Below are 18,014 nucleotides of genomic sequence, written 5' to 3'. Positions count from 1 at the left end.
GTCAAAAGGTAATCTCCAAAAACATAGCAGGTGGTTTTATAACTCTTGATGGAAAGGACTTCTTGGTTAAGATGGATTTTGTATCTTTTGTATCTTTCGTCAGTTGCTCAGAATTAAGAAATAATGTATATTGTGACAACACTTTTTTTAGAAACTGGAAACCCCAGAGCTGGGGGTAGAAATAATAGAAATAATATTAAAGCATCTTAGGACGTCAGTATGAAGACATTACATAATAATTAAAAAGTGTGGCCCCCCAATCCAAGAATGCACTCTTCATCTGGGGGTCTTGGATTCCGGAGAAATAAAGGAGGGGTTGGATTCACAGACATGGCCAAGCTTCTCTGTCTGAGGAGTGTTCTCAGTGAGGACAGCTAAGGATGGATCTCAGGGGACTGAGGATGCTAGCAGACCCTTCCTGTCAGCCCAGCTGATCCAAAGCAAGGTGACTGAATTCAACAGACATCAGTTGAACATCAGCTGTGGGTTATGAATTGACATTCTAAGAATTCAAAATAGAAAAATGAGTAAGTTCTGTAACTGAGAACCATTGTGTTGGAGAACATGCTTCTTGAGAATATAAGACATTTTCTATCCATCATACAACCTGCTTATAACTACTACCACCCCCTCCCCCAAAAGAAAAAGGAACAAAGGAGAAATCTGGTTTGAGATTCACGGCATTCCTTTAAGGGGAGTCCAAAAGTTTTACTACAGTTGGAAACAAGTAGCTTAAGAGTTAAAAGGTCAGTTAATACTTTCTGAGTTAATTAACTTTCAGTTAATACTTTACTTTTTAGCTACCATTGAGTAAATTAAGAAGTTTCTGACATTAATCAGAAGTTTTTTGTGTTGCTTGGGGGAATACATGAAGGGAAAGTATAAGAGATGGGTCCCAGGGACCCAGAGCGCTGAGAGCTCAGGGAGTCAGGAGTGTAAATAAACTGAAACGAAGTAGGTCATAAAGTTCCAAGGCCAAGAGGTTCCGATTAGGACGAGTTCTGTTTCCTTCCTCTTGGCAGCACGAGCGGAAGTCATGCTCTCACTGCATGGAGATAGTTGCCTCGTCTTTGAAGATTTTTAGATTTTTACTTCAGTATTTTTACCTTTGATAATAAGAGGCACTGTTCCTAGTGTAGTTCTTATTTTAACTGACGACCTCATGTATTCCCATTTCAACAGCAGGGGACACAGTACGGCCAGCTCTCTGTAAGGCATGAACCAAGAAGCGGCCTGAGCTGGAAGACTCAGGCACTAACACGCATGTTAGGAGCGCAGGCCTGCCGCAGCACTGGTAGGAACACTGCCTTTTCTGTTGACAACTACATTTTGTTTCATGAACCTCAGGACCACTGTGTCAGGTAAGAAAGGGCAGGTATTTACCCACGTTTCCTAGATACGACCTGGAGGAACGGAGGGTCTGACCATATGCGCCCATAGTGGGTGCCAAGGCCAGTGTGAGAATTGCAGTGGGACCGCTCCGTGTTGGAGGCACTTGTGTTGGAGTGGGACTGCCTCCGTGTTGGCACAGCTGAGTGACACGTACGCGTGTGTAACAGAAACCGCTGCTGGAAGAGGGGCTCCTAGAATTTAAGAGGACATTTGTGTGTGGCTTTTCTTTTCTTTTCTTTTCTTCTCTTTTCTTTTTTCTTTTCTTTTCTTTTTTCTTTCTTCCTTCCTTCCTTCCTTTCTCTTTCTTTCTTTCTTTTTTTTTTTATTTTATTTTTTATTTTTTTTTATTTTTTTTTCTTTCTTTTTAAGATTGTATTAATTTGACAGAGTTCCTTCCTTCCTTTTTCTTTCTTTCTTTCTTTCTTTCTTTCTTTCTTTCTTTCTTTCTTTCTTTCTTTCTTTCTTTCTAAGATTGTATTAATTTGACAGAGTACGAGCAGGGAAGCAGCAGTGGGAGGGGGAGAAGCAGACTCTGCTGAGCAGGAGCTTGATCCCAGGACCCTGGAATCATGACCTGAGCTGAAGGCAGCAGCTTAACTGGCTGAGCCACCCAGGCATCCCTAGAGTGCATTTATTTTTCAACAAGTAGCAAAAAATCTTCCTATGAATTAAAATCTGTGTAACTAAAGTGAGACAGTGGGTTGGGAGAAGGCAAAGGGAGTTGATGACTTCAGGTCATACCTGAAATCAAAGTAGTATTATCCTAGTATTTATTTCAAGAGCTTCATTTCTTGATACGCCATGTCTATTGGTTCCTGCTGTTGTCCTAGGATTTTGGCATTTTCCTGTTGCTAAATATGTATTTAACCATAACACCCTCTGAATGATGACTACAGGCATATCTGTCATCAGAGGAAACAGTGAGTGGCTTCAGAAGTGCAGAGCTGACGAACTATAACAGGCAGATAAACACCTGTTTGTAGTTCAGGCAGGAGAGACATCTTTAGACGTATTGTACTTTTAAAGAAATAGGAATCCTTGGGGACTTTCATGCTATGGGGTTTATGCCAGTTCCTTTTATTACTTAAAACATGATGAAAGCCTTTGGAGCACCCATGTCTGTTTGACATTTTTTAAAATTATTTTTATTTTTTAAAGATTTTATTTATTTGACAGAGGAAAAGAGACCTTAAACAGGGGGAGGAGCAGAGGGAGAGGGAGAAGCAGACTCCCCACTGAGTGGGTAGCCCAGTGGGGGACTCCATCCCAGGACCCTGGGATCATGACCTGAGCCAAAGGCAGACACTTAGCCAACAGGCGCCCCTGTTTGAGACTTTTATTTGTTCTTTATTTATTCCTCCCTATACTTCAAAATAACGAACTACTACTAATGCAGTATGCGGAAGTATTTTTTTACATCATTATAAGTTAATTTCATCATTATGTGGAAGTTTAAAGTTTTTATCCCAATTTCAGCATTTCTACTGCCCATCATAAAGAAGAAATTTAGGGGAGTGTCCTGAGGAACACCAGGGAATCTTGTCTTTAGGCAATTAATATAGCTGTTAATTTCCTAAAACAATTTCAGTGAAGTATTATGGAGGGATGAGCTGAATGTCCGTCCCTTCCCTGAACAGTCCCACTTGGATGGCAGACCATGATTTATCATGACCTCTGTCACTGAGACAAACACCAGCCAGGTGTTTATTAAAAGGAAAAAGCAGCAGATGAGAACCGCACTGGAAGTCACTTGTTGTGAGACTATAGTTTCCTTTAAAACAGAGTCTGAGTGTGCTGGAGTGCTACGCCCTCTGTGGTGTCTTGCATTTCACAGGCCGCCCAAACCAGGTTTGGTGACCCTTCTTTCCTTGTCACCCCTTTACCTTCATCACCCCGTTCCAGACAGAGGACCACTGGGGCCAAGCTCTGGGAAAATGTATCAGAACCATGGTCCCGGGTCTTTTTGTTAGTAGTACAGGTAATTAGTTTTTGATAAGTCTATGTAAATCAAATCAACAAAAATACTGAAAAAGAGGGAATATTTTAAAAAAACCCGTAAGATGTCCCACCTAATACTTTTGCTAATTTTCTCCCATCAAAGCAGTTATTCTCAAGCCAGGGTGATTTTGCCCATTTGGCAATGTCTGGAGACATTTTTGGTTGTCAAAACTATAAAAAAAGCAAGGGGGTGCTACTGGCATCCAGTGGGTAGAGCACGGGGAAACTTAAACATCCTACAATGTACAAAACAGCCTCCTTCCCCAAGAAAGAATTACCCAGCCCCAAACGTCAATGGTGCCAATGTTGAGAAACTCTTCATTAAAATTTTGAGTATTTATAATGTATTTGTTTTCCTTTCTTTTAACTTTTTGCCTTAGCATCTTTTTAATGTAAGTGCTTCTTCAACAGGGCCGTCGTTGGTAGGAGCGGTTGTCTTGGCTGCTCCTCCGTATGCCCCCAATGCCCCGTCTGCCTCCCTCCATAATCAGCAGTTGCTTCCTTCTGAAGCTTTAAGGTAACTCAAATTCCAGAACAAAATTCAGAGAATTAGGGAATATATCTCATCCTGCCCCAATTGTCAGTATAGATTAGGGATTTTGTTTGTTTAAAAAAAAAAACTCATTAATTCAGAAATAGAATAATTCTGCAAAACATTTATAGAAATGAGAGGATGATATCTTGCTTATTTTGGTGTTTTTTGGTAATACTACTTCCTTGTTACCCTTCTCAATGATATCTTCATATATATTGCAAACAACTATCTCAAAATCAATGTAAACGTATTTCAATATACTTTTTTTTTTGAAAGGGTGCTTTTCACTTGACAGGCTATAGGCAGATGAATCAAATTACATGTATATAATAACATCCCGTGAGTTTCAGATAATCCAGTCCAAGACTAAATAAACCGCCCGTAATTGAATTGTACCCGCATTTTCACTCAGTGATGGTTCGCCAAGCAATGAGTGAGGATAACAGCTTGACAATTTATAAACAGGGATTATCTACAGACAATACCTAAATTATAATGAAATAGGTCAGTATTCTTAATGCAGGGAAGAACCTCACCTAAATTACACTGCAAAGAGAAACATAGGGTTCAATACATTCACTGAACATTGTCCCCCAGTTGCTGTGTTAGACTCTGGGAACTTACTGAGCACTTTATGCCACGCACTGTTCTAAGGGTTTGCTATATTTATCTTACTTCCTCCTCATGACAGCCCAGTTGGGTAGGTGCTCTTATTATCCTCGTTTTGCAGATGGGAAAACAGACACTGAAGGCAAAGAACGTGACCAAAACCACACAACTGGTAAGTGATAGAGCTGGGCCTTGGTCCTGGGGAGTTGGACTCCAAAATGCACGTGCTGTGACTAAGATGTGATGTGAGCTGTTCAGAGAGGGCTCAGAGCAAGTCCAGGAACAAGTAACGAACTCCTCATGTGCCAGGAACTCTTCTAATTTCTTTATACATATTGTCACATTTTTAAGATAACCATGGGAGGAAGGTATTAATGTTTCCATGTGCACATGAAAACTTAGGCTCTTAGTTGTCCCAAAGTTATAGAATTGGTGAGTAGTGGAACTCCCACTCCGTTGGGGCTGACGATGGTACACAGTTAACCAGTCCATTAACAAGGCCGTGGTCATTTTTGTGATGTAGGTATGGACAGACTTCAGTGGAGGCACAGTGTTTTGTCTGAGTAGGGAAATCTAAGAAATCTTCATGAAAGAAAAATCCAGGGCTCTGAAGGTTGAGAAGGGTTTCTAAAAGTCAACATTGGAAACATTCCATATAGGGAGAATGTAGAAACAGGCATAGGGGCATTGAGATGGTCTGCACAGCTAGAGCAGTGACCTCGTGTGGAGAGATGGACAGAGGGTTAGAGCCCAACGTATCAGCTATCTTGCTAATTATCAGCTGTGTCGAACCATGCTAGCTATCATAGTCTTGAATCCCAGGGGACTTGTGAATACAAGTGGATAATGAGCTGTTGCAGTTTTTCTAGTTAGGGCTTGTGTTTAAAAGTGTACCCACTGGCAATGTGGAGGGAAGCTGGGAAGGTGCAGAGACCCTACAGATGGCTGGGAAGGAGGAAGAATATGGTACGGTCTGGGCAGGGCAGGAAATGGGCTGCATCTGGATACGTATAGAGGAGGAATCCAAGGGTGGTAAAAAGTGTAGAAAGGAGACAAAACAGACAGCTATTAAAAGATTTGGGCAAGAGATGATGAGAGTCTGAACTGGGGTCACAGCGGGTAAGACAGAGGACAGACCTGAGAACGACTGGGGAGATTAAATCGGCCTCACTCCGTGATTGATTGGATGTGAGAGCTGCAGGAGCGAGAGAAATCGAAGACGCAGGGAAGGAGCTGGTAGATCGGGATGTGCTGGGAATGCAAACACGGCACTCCGCTGGGTTTGATGTAGTAACTCTGCCCCCAGATAACTTCCAGACTGGGAAGATTCCTTCTCTAGGATTCCTGGATATACCCCCACAACCCACCCCCCAACTTGTTAAGCCTCAAGGATGTGAGTCAGAGGCTTCCAGCACCTTGATTCCCAGAGAGTCCGTCTGAGACTCAGGCTACAGAGGGAGCAACCAAGTCAATGATGGGAGGAGATGCATTACTTTAGGCCCCTAGTTTACATGGCTCATGTTACATTTCTGTTGGACAATGTGTCTGCAGCCAGTGTCGCTTAAAGACTTCCCAGTTACATGAAACAATCCAGTTTCTTTTTCCTTAAATGGGGAGAAAAGGTGGCAGAAATAGGAGAAGAGGTAGAACCTCTTCTGGAGGGGTTCTAGAAGCCAAGGGGAGTTTCAAAAAGATCCTGGTCTGAAGTGTTGATACTGCAAAGAGGTTGGGAAAACTAATGTTATAGCAATTGATGGATTTCGCAACTGATAAAATTCTAGAGCAATGGTTTTAAACTGTACAGTATGACTCAAATGGGAGTGTTTTTAAAATACAGATTACCAGGTACCACACCTGCATTCTGGGTCGGTGAGTATATAGGGGCCCTGTAATTGTTTGCTATGTGGGTGGTGGGTTGACAGGCATCGTGACGTAGGTACGCGGGAATAATACAAGTATTTGATGATCTAGTAGAGGGGATTTAAAGTAGCTTCTGGTGCGCATTTTGGCAGGTTGTATTAAAAGCATTAAAACTGCGTGTGCCGTCTTACCCAACAATTATATTGCCAAGAATTTATCCTAAGGAGGTAATCATAGATGCAAGGAAATATCTAGCAAATGGACTGTAGTGTCCATGACTAATGCTTAGTAAGTGTGCACCACATGCTAGTTTCTGTTTATGTGCTTCATGCATTTAACTCTTTATCCCAACTCTGTGAGGTAGTTAGATACTACTATAACCCCATTGCTCAGCTAAAGAGAGTAAAGCACTAGGAGATTAGTTTGTTCAAGGTTTCATTAAAAGTGGAGGATACAGAGCCTGAATCCAGTGCCTTTGATGGTATGTTGTATCATCTCTCCTCACAGCATTGTTAGAATAGTCCAAAGTCAAAAGTAATCTAAAGATGATTACTGTGTTGTGAATTAACATTGTTAAGTGGAGCATAGGGTGTCGCATCGCGGTTCAGCAACAGACTACAGGAAATCAACACACCAGCAAACAAATTATTCAGGACCCAGACTCTGGAGACACTCTTTAACTCCTCTTTCCCCCAGAAATGATCAGAACAAATCCTGTCCTACCTCCCATCTCTGCTAAGGTCAGTCGGTGCCAAAGGAGAAAGCCTCTTCAGTCCGCGATGACTCCCATCTTTATGGCTCAGTGTGTTTCTTGATCTGACCCAATCCTGAGCTCCTGCCATGTGTGTTCAACCTCCCGTCACGAGCAGCAAACTCCTCTGTATCTTCAACATCTTCTCTGAACACTTTTGCTACTTCCTCACTTTCCTTTAACCCTGGCAGCCCCTGTGGACCCTGATTTCCCACCACCAAGCAGAGGCTTTTAAAAAAAAAAAAAAACCACTTTATTATAATGTTGTTAAATTAACAAGTGGAGTAATTTGTTAAGTGGATGTTGGACTTTGTTATAGGGTGTTGGATGGTGAATCGGGTTCAGCAACAGACCACAGTAAAAACTGAGATAATTACCCAGAGTCCTAGAAGAGTACATGGCACCCCTCATGGGGTCACATGGGGAGGTCAAGGCAAGATACAGAGAGAGGCAGGACCCCAGGGCACATGTCTTTATTAGGGTCTGTGGATGGAGTGCTTTAGGGTTCCCAGGCCAGGGCAAGTTTGGTCAATCCCACCAGAAGGGGTGAGTTTGGTACGCTACGTGGAGACCCTCTCTGAGGAGAGTACCAGGGGAAGGTCCTGGGAGGCAGGGGAGACTGGATCATAAGGGTGGCTGGGAAAAGTCCTATGAGGAATTTAGGTTTGCTTGTGACCGCATGCTATTCTGTAAGCCATGTGCTTGCGTGAGGGGCTGGTGTGAAAGTCCCTGCAGGCCATTTGACCAAGGGGGTGCTGAGACAGCAACTGTCTGAGTAAACAACAGCTTGGCTGAATTCTCGACGTACCCCATAGACCCCAGCACCAGGTAGTCGAGAGGGTGACCCACTGAGTATCACGGCGGCTTCCAGAGCATCCCTCCTTCATTTCCCCACGAAAATGTCCAGTCTGTCAACACCTGCCCGCAGTGCGGTCGAACTTGGGCTCTCAGGGAGGTGTGCGCGGAATATAAGCCTTGGGTCTCTGGTTCTTATTCAGTCTTATTCTTATTCAGTCTTCTTTCTCCCCTCCCGCATCATCAGTTTATGGTCGAGCCGCCACCCCAATGGTCCTTGACTTGGGACCACCCCGTTCTGCTCTTTGTTGGAAGAGTCTATTCTGAATGCCTACGCCTTGCTACCTCCAAATCCTCAATGAATTTTATTCCTTTTGTAAATTACTTCAAAGTTTTTATACATACAGAAAAGAGCAAAGGGTAACACTGTGAGTGCACACATCTGCCACCCTCAGTGAGCAGAGATGAGCCTTCCTAGTTGTATTTTCATCCATCTTCAAAGAATGGAAAATTACAGATCCAATTTTCATTTATTTCTCTTTCCAGCCCATCCCACCTCCTCCCTCCTCGAGGTCACTGCAGACATGAATATAACATGAAACCAAGCAATGTTTCAGTTGTTTTGCTTGTGATTTATTTACCCATTTCCCTGTTTTGATGGACATTGGGTTATTGCCTGTTTTTCTCTGTATTATAACAGTGCCTCAAAGTTTATCCCGGTATACATCTCTTCCTACTCAATGTGCGAGAGTTTCTCTAGGTCTCTGCTGTCCAACCTGGTAACCGCTACTCTTGTGCGTCCTGAGCACGGGAAACAGAGCTGGCCTACACTGAGGTGTGTAAGTGTAAAAAAAAAGCACTGAACTTTGAAGATTTAGTATGAAAAACAAAATATTTCATGAGTAAGCTTATGTTGATTATGAATCTAAATATCTAGATATGTTGGATTAAATAAAATGTTATTGAAATTAATTTTATTTGTTTCTCTTTTTAAAGTGTGGCCACTAAAAAAGTTAAATACTATATGGGCCACATACTTCTGCTGGACAGCACCGCTCTAGGGGATATAAGTCAATTTGGAATTGGTGGACACGGTGTATGCTGGGTAAACAGGTTTCTTCCCTTACCTTTCAGTCCTACCCCTTTATATCAAGCCCCCCATTTTCTTGGTGATCTTTCCTCTCTCCAAGCTCCTATGGCACTTAGGTCTGAATGTCTCATGCAGATATTCAAACACACAGTTTTGTATTTTGGTTTGTCTTTTTATGCTGCTTTTCCCCCTTTAACACCAGGGACCATATCTGATGACTGTGCTTCCCCAGGAGGAAGCTCAGGAGGAAGCTTCCTTAAATATTTAAGGAAGATTTAGATGCTCCTGGGATGTTACCTCTCTGCTTTTAAGCTGTGACTCGCCCTACAATAATTTTATCTTATTTACCTAGAATATGCCTCATGTTTCTTGTGCGTCCAGGCTTCTCTGTGCTCGCCCTAATGTGGCAAGATTGCCTTGGCAGTAACATTAGTCCTTACTCTGCTTCCCTTTCTTTGAAGAAACTCCTGCCAATGTCTTTCCAACAAATGTATTGCTTCTAATGGGTTTTGGAGTCTTGGTAGCTGGCAAGGCCAGGGCCAGCCTCACACGTACAAGGCCATTAGGTGTATAAAAGCTGCTCGTCAAATGACACCAAGTCCAGCCGCTCTCCGTCAGGCTGCGTCTGCTTCTATGAAATGGCATCATGACAGCTTCTAGGAGCACAGGAAGCAACAAACTGCAAATCACAAGGACAGGCAGGAATGATCCTAGAGGGGAGTAAGCTACAATGATACTTCAAGCCACCGACACAACACAGACAAGCCCCCTCCCTCAGAGCTGGCGCTATGTGCATGACCAGAGGCCAGTGTCCCTACGGGACTCTGTTCTGTGAAATGAGGTAGTGGTTTCCTGTGTTCCTCCACTGGTGTTGACTGTGGAGGAAAACCTGGGAAATGAGCAGAAAGCCACAGAGAGATTATGTTAAAGGCCATGGGATTTTTAATCTAGACCTACCGTTCCGAAACCAGTCAGAAGCAGCCGTTCTCAGGCTCCCTCCCAGGCGTACCAAAGCAGAAGATTCAGGCCAGGGCCTTGGAATTCACATTTGAACAACTTCCCCAGGAGATTCATCTGCAACTATTTCAGGACCTGGCTGTTGGAGTCAGTGTTCCTACCACAGGAGACAGACTCACTGCTCAGATATAGAAGGTTTTAAATTAAACATCGAGGGAGAACCCACATGAAGCCCCAGCCGGCAGCACGGGATGGGAGCTGGAAGCCGTAGCACATGAATGGGGCTGGAAACCAGCGGGAGCACCTGCGAGCTTTGCGCCGTGTCCTTGGGCGGAATGCTTCCTATTTGTAAAGCTTCCCTCCCAACCCTCCAATCTTTCTTTAGCCTTTTTCCACTTGACATTCTCGGCTCAGGATGACTAAGACTTTCAAGAAAACAATCTTTTCTTGCCCACCCAAACAGCTGCACAGTAGTGGCCGAGATGGGTTTTACGCTACACGCCCACCTCCCAGATGTGCCTGTTAAACCTCCAGTGTTTCCAACCGGCAATGCACTGCCCAGGGCACAGCAGCAAGCGTGGTCCCGAACACATTCTGGCAAGTTTGTTCTTTTTTCCCATCGCCTGTGTCTAGGTCCTGAGGAATCTCATGCCACGGTTTTTAGCTGATGAGTTACTTGGACACACACACACACACACTCTTAAAGCTGAGTGTCTTATATTCATTTTTGAGAGAGAAGTGACTCTGGTCCTTGGCTATATCTCATCATTCTCCACTGTGTCAGCCACGTGGTGATAAAAAATGACCTTGAAATGGAACCGCAGTGTTACCACCTGCTTTAAAACCTAAATTCTGAGCTCCTTTGAGGGTTTATAAATTATAAATGACTAAATTAAGATTTAAGTCTCTACCTCTCTGATTTTCTTATATTTTTTAATTTGCTCTTCTGGGCTATCTCAGATTTTCATCTCTTAATGCCAGGTAGTAACGCAGAGAGTCCTTAGAAGCTAGAATCTTGGTTGCAGGCAAGGGGTCACATGGCTATCCCTAACTCACTCGTGTGTGGAGTTTCTCCACAGAATTCACAAGACTCCATGCTCCTCTATTTTGATCACAACCAACTCAGTCAGCTCTTTCTGAGGAAAATCTGAGCAGAGTTCTGGACTCGCAATCAGAAGATGCGGGTTCTCCTCCAAGCGAGACATTACTCATCTGTGACATTAGGCTCATCCCAAATCCCAATCCCCTTTCTCACACCCTAACCCAATGAGGACATGAGCCTTCCCTGCCTCACCGGTCTGTGAAGAACTGACGGTAAACACACATGGGATAGTACTTTGAAAATTATTAAACTCCATACAAAATAGGTGTTATGATTTGTTATTGTCATTGGAGAATAAGAGATGACAAATCTAACAGGAATATCATTTGAATTTATGTCATCCATAACAAGGATTTTATAGGGACTTTTTTTTATATCTTTTTTTTAATTTTTTATTTTTTCAGCATAACAGTATTCATTATTTTTGCACCACACCCAGTGCTCCATGCAATCCGTGCCCTCTACAATACCCACCACCTGGTGCCCCCAACCTCCCACCCCCCACCCCTTCAAAATTCTCAGATCGTTTTTCAGAGTTTATAGGGACTTTTTAATAATCAAAAATTATCATGCGATGACTGTTAACTAGTATTTTGATTTGAGCTAGGGATCCCTCAGGAAAAATAGTAGGAAGTGGGTCTTCTTTTATGTTCTTCTGATCTATATGTTGTATTTTCCTTTAAAAACATTTTCCTTTTCTTTGAAATCTGACTGTGACTGTTTCCAAGCAGCATTTCACATGAGTCTTTGCTTAATTATAGGTGTGACTGTTTACTCCAGGCTTTTTATCCTTGACTTGAGAAGAAATACGGTCATGGATACATAACTTTTACCATCAGCTAACATATAACCTCTTGTTAACTATTGCAGAAGCCAGGGAGGATGTCAAGATACACAAGACATGGTCCCTAGCTCTTAGGCATTCGCAATGTAACTGGAAAGATAAGACACGAATGCGTAGAATTGTGACCAAAATACAGGAAGTAGTGAACAGCAGCCACGAAGGTACGGTCTGTGCTGTGCGTGCGCAGAGTGTGGCCTGCACTCAGGAAGTTAGAAATGGCGAAAGAGAAGATGGGCCGGGGTGGAAGGAAAACGCAGAGTTCTTTGCACACCAGTGCATTAAGCAGAGGAAGCTTTGCAGGTCATTATGCCAGAGGAGATTATAGAGGTTATGAGATTATTAGCACAAGTTCCCCCAAAATAATGCCTCAGGCAAGCATACGGATCAGTGATTTACTGGGGGGTGGTTTCCAGGGGATCGAGAATGAGAGAGTCCAGGGAGGCCAAGCATCCGAGGACACACCCGGAGCCGTAGCTTCCCCCCGAAACAGCCGCGTGCTCTGCCTTCGGGACACCTTCAGAGAGGCTGTGTGAACCCGGCGCATCTTGAGATAACCGATGGAATGGGTGGGTTGGGGGTGTGCAGACAATTTGATCACTGGCCCCTTCCTCTCTCTTGGCTCCTTCTGTCCCAGTCTGCTCCGTGAGGTGCTCCCATCCCCTTGCCTCTGGCTTGGGTTAGCTGAGTCGGAGCAGCAGCTGGGGAAGCCAGAGCCTCCATGTGCTCAGTCTGGTGAGGGCAAAGGTGCAGGCCGGTCCTGCACACGGGCCAGTGGTGGCTGGGGCTGCCATAGCCGAGCCTTGTGACTGTATCAGAACCACCATTGCTGGGGAACAAGGCAGATGGTCACAGCCCACGTTGGGGAATGGGGGCTCGTGAGCTGGCTCAGGGAGATCTGGGGTGGCCTGTAAACTGAATCCAGTCTCCCACTGGTGCTTGGTGCAAAGGAGCATAGAGGCCGGACAAAGGAAAACAGAATTAGGAGCAGGTCAGAGCAGCCCCTTGTGGGCTGTGAGCCTGAATGAGAATAAGGAGACGTGGGAGGCCCAGAGATGAATTTAGAAATATTTCCAAAGAAAAGCTTTTGGTGAAGCGAAAATGCAAGATAGAAGAAGAGAGGAGAGACGGATCAAGGATACGTGTCCCTAAAGTGGACCGGAGGCAAGGTCCTGCTAGAGGAGAATTCTCGGATGCAGCTTTTCTGCGTACACTGTGCACATTATCGTAGGATGGAGGTTGCCGTTGGCAAGACGTCATTTTGATTAAGTGATAAGAACAAGGGCAGCGTATGCCTCCCATTTCACTCGTGGCCCCAACCCATTTTTGAGTGCAGTTAAATTAGGATTAGAATTTAGAATATCTCAGATCCTGATAAACCCTCCCCCTGGACTGTTTTCTGGACTGTTGTCCTTCTGTGTTTATGTTGTCACTTATGAACCTTAAGTAACGGCACGGAGCGGTCATTTTATATCGACACTGTCCTTCCGCCCCGGGCCTGCAGACTCCAGTGACAATGGGTGTTTCTTGGGACTCCTGGCATAATGATTATCCATTTCCCCCGCCTCGTGATCTATCTTGTCCAATATCCTCCACTGACAAGCAGACCTAAGTATAAAGTAAAGTAAGTTCTAATAAGACCTTATCCCAAGATGGGGCTCTCCTTTCCCCAGAAGCAAACAAACCCTAAAACTGTTAAATCAGAGGCAAGGCGAACAGTCTGAAACTGGGCTGTCTGTGCAAATGGAGCTGTAGGAAGACAAAGCCAAGTTTGAAGCCCAAGAAGGCAGGACAGAGGCGCTGATGTTGGAAGAATCAAAGATAACATTGGGGAAGTGAGTCCAGGATGATTTCCAAGTGACGACGCAGACGCTCAAGGGAGCCTAGGAGGAGGGGACGCACGATAGTAGAAAAACTCCCCTGTATTTTACCAACGGAATCAACAACACTTCGCTCCACCTCCCCGTGAAAAATCACTAGTATTTTGGGGGCAGGGGGGTGAACTCCCTTGAAACACCAGTGAAGGGCGGCAGAAGCCAGAACTGCGATGACAGCGTGGTCACTGCGCATGGCGGGGAGCCAGGCCACAGCCCATGGGCTAAAGGCTGCCCCGGGATACCCTGTCTTCTGGGGCTCGCTAGCCCTTTCGTTCAGGGCATTCCTAGTCCGTAACGCACAGTGAGCGTCTGGTGGGTAGGTGTCCCAAGTGGTGGTCAAAACCAAATCACTGTGTAGGTTTCTTACCTGAAATCATAAATTTTTGACCCAAAGAGCTGTAAGTTTCACACTGTGCTGGATTTTTGTGGAACTGAGTCTGTGCACTAATCCTGAGGAGCAGCAACTTTGGGGAACAAACAATGGAAAAATGCAATTTGAAAAGGGGGAGGGAAACAGATATGGAAGAAGGAATTATTAACTGGAACTAAGTTTCTGCCATAACAGATGGCGGGCGAATGCCTAAAATACGTGCACTAAAGGACCGTGCACCTTTTGGGTCTTTCCAAGCACTGCTGTTATTGATCAAATGGTCACTGGGCTTTCCGATGCTGGAGAAACTATTCAGATGAGCATGGCCATCTCTAATTTCCTTTCAAATTCTTCAGCGTAAAAGAAATTGAGTTTCAAAAATCACCTTTTCAAGGGGCACCTGGGTGGTGGCACTGTCGGTTAATCGCCCGACTCTCTATCTCAGCTCAGGTCTTGATCTCAGGGTCTCAAGTTCAAGCCCTGCTTTGGGCTCCACACTGGGCAGGGAGCCTACTTAAGAAAAAATTTTAAAACAAGACCTGGGGCACCTGGGTGGCTCAGATGGTTAAGCATCTGCCTTTGGCTCAGGTCATGATCTCTGGGTCCTGGGATCGAGCCCCACGTTAGGCTCCCATCACAACAGGGAGTCTGCTTCTCCCTCTGCCTCTCGCCCTGCTCTTGCTCACGCTCTCTGTGTATGTCTCAAATGAAGAAAATCTTAAAAAAGAAAAAAAAGACCTTTTCAATAGTAGTAGGCAACACATGGATTATATATGTTTTCTCTAGTGTCTACTTCACTAGTAGAAACTTTTTGATAATTTCCCAAGAAGATTTAGACAATGAGTTTAGCATCATGTCGACTTTGGAAGCAGACTGTTTGATTTGAATGTTGGCTCTTGTTTTTTATTAGTTTGAGACCTGAGCAAGGTAGTAAACCATGTTTATCTCAGTTCCCCCTACAAAATGGGGATGGTAGTAACTTCCACGTGTCTTGTGAGGATTAAATAAGAGAACACAGGCAAACTGCTCAGAGCAGTGCCTGACACACGGAGATACTCTCCATGTGTTATGTGGCGGAAATTATCCTTGTTAATCAAGTAAAAGGGAGCAGGAACGATTACTCTACGAATAAGCAATGGAAACAAGATTCCAAAGAAGTGGTTACTTCCTAGGAGAATAAGTTTTCTCAGGCATATTAAGCATGTTGTTTTCCTTATTTAATGTTCAAATACAAATAGAGGTCTCTAATTAATAAAGAAACATTTTTATGAAGCAACATCAAATAGTCTGGTTTCCAAAACTATATGTAGATGAAAGTAATTAAAACTTCTCTCCTTCTAGAACCCTCTGCTTCCACCATATTGAATTATTTGCAGGAACCCGAATGCTATAAGCTCTGTCAGGTCTCCATGTGTTTTCATGAGCTGGAATGGGATTGACAGTGCTTTCCCTTCTCACCCCTCCTATTTGCTCTGTTAAAATGTATTTAACCTACGAGACTCACTCAGATAGTGCCTGCTTCCCAGAGAAAAACTGGATCGTTTCCTCCTATTATCAGATTTGGAGTTTCACCTCATACTCTGGAGTGTGAGCTCCTTGAAGACGTGAACCACACCATACTAATTTTTTAATCTAACAGATGAGTATTGACAGGTCTGGAGCCTGGTCCAGGCAATTGCTCTTCTAAGCATTTGCTCTAGTGTAAACTTGCTTACCCAGAGTCTTACCACTGAGCTATAAATAAGTTATTCACTGTGGACATCTAGTGGCCAAGGGGGGAGATGACTGTTCTTAAGTAATTATATTAATAATACTTACTGTATAAATTACGCAGCAAGTAAGTAAAGTAAATCCTTACTGTATAAATTATTAACAATTTAAGCCCCAGAGCTCCTTGACTGTTCCTATGCCTTCTGCCAGATTTCTACCACTTAAAGCAGTTTTACCCCTAGATATTGAACTATTCAACAATAATAATAATAACGATGATGATGATACCTTATACATTATCATCTAACCGACTACATTTATAGTCTTATGTAACACATATACACACCTTCATGACGAGATGGCATTTTGGTACTATTCTTTCTATTTTACTGTGAGCAAATTGAGGTTCATAGATATTAATTAATTCTCCCAGAGTGATCTGTGTTTATGTACAGAAACTGAAGTTGAATCCAAGACTGGCCTCGTAGACATTCCTCTACTATAGAATTTATCACCCTATTATTGTTTCTTTCTTTTATAGTTTATCTTTGCCCATTTCTTAGCACAGTGCCTGGTCTATTTTATGTGCATGATATTGGATTGTTGATAAATGTAAGAGAATGCATAATCCCCAAATCGTATCACAGAGAACTTTACTGACTCAATCTGGTGTACAGAGTTAACCCTTGGATACCTCTTCTTGCTTCCATGCATTTTGTATGCTACAGCCTTGGCCTTGAAATATCCTCACCCTCGCCAACTTGATAAACTCCCTTGCGCTCATCAATTCAAATATTGCTTTAAGACCTTCCTCAGTGTTTCCTTAGGCAGAGGTCAGTGCTTCCTCGATTGTATCCTCCAGCTCCCAGACACAGCTCTGGGTCAGCACGTATCACATTCCTGTAATTCCTTCTTTACACGTCTGTCTTCTGCAGGCTCTGAGATCTCTGTCAGCATTTCAGGCAGAGGGAACAGTGGTGTCCAAGCAGCCAGCTTTGAGTGTGGCTGGCACTTTGGGGCTTGCCATCTGTATCCCAATGTAAGGAAGTGATACAGCAAGATTAAGCAGAGTCTCCATAATACGCCGAGATTAGTTTGTTTTTTTTTTTTTTTTAAGATTTTATTTATCCATTTGACAGAGATCACAAGCAGGCAGAGAGGCAGGCAGAGAGGGGTGGGGGAAGCAGGCTCCCCGCTGAGCAGAGACCCCCCCAAAGTGGAGCTCAATCCCAGGACCCTGGGATCATGACCTGAGCCAAAGGCAGAGGCTTTAACTCACTGAGCCACCCAGGCGCACCCAAGATTAGTTTTTATAGACTTCTGTCTTCAAATAGGTGTACGCATACTGCTTGAGATACAGCTCTTCCTGATGGTTATGCGAGGACAGTTTTAGGAGAATCAACTTCTAAATTCTCAGCTTGTATTCTCTCCCAGAAACCAGCTCCCTGTGATCCAAACCTTCCCTTTCTCCATCACCTGTCTCTTACTGCCCACAGAAAGATATACTCCTTACCCATCCCAAATCTTACCATGGAAGTCACCAGGAAGGGCTGGGAGGAGGTTCCAGGATGGCAAACAAAGGGGTAAGTTAAAACACTGACGAGGAGGGGCGCCTGGGTGGCTCAGTGCATTAAAGCCTCTGCCTTCGGCTCAGGTCATGATCTCAGGGTCTTGGGATCAAGCCCCGCATTGGGTTCTCTGCTCAGCAGCGAGCCTGCTTCCCTTCCTCTCTCTCTGCCTGCCTCTCTGCCTACTTGTGATCTCTGTCTGTCAAATAAATAAATAAAATCTTTAAAAAAAAACAACACTGGGGCGCCTGGGTGGCTCAGTGGGTTAAGCCGCAGCCTTCGGCTCAGGTCATGATCTCAGGTCCCTGGGATAGAATCCCGCATCGGGCTCTCTGCTCAGCAGGGAGCCTGCTTCCCTCCCTCTCTCTCTCTCTCTCTCTGCCTGCCTCTCCGTCTATTTGTGATCTCTCTCTGTCAAATAAATAAATAAAATCTTAAAAAAAAAAAAACAATGATGAGGAACCTGGGGAAGTGGATGACCACTTTGGTGGTTTCCATTTCCCTGTCCATGATGTTCAGGGATTAGAGAATCAGGCTCTACCTCCATTGCAGGTTATGT

The 18,014-nt window shown here is 44.0% G+C and overlaps 1 protein-coding gene across 1 annotated transcript in view; it reads left to right on the top strand.

The window, feature by feature from the left end:
- The window catches only part of OPN3 (opsin 3), a 43,654-nt gene that overhangs the window by 9,908 nt on the left and 15,732 nt on the right, over positions 1–18,014 (top strand). The gene's annotated exons all lie outside the window — the stretch shown is intronic.

This window comes from Lutra lutra, chromosome 15 (genome assembly GCF_902655055.1).
Source record: "Lutra lutra chromosome 15, mLutLut1.2, whole genome shotgun sequence".
Taxonomy (NCBI): domain Eukaryota; kingdom Metazoa; phylum Chordata; class Mammalia; order Carnivora; family Mustelidae; genus Lutra; species Lutra lutra.
Note: the sequence above shows the minus strand (reverse complement) of the source record. Positions and strands in the feature narration are given on the sequence as shown.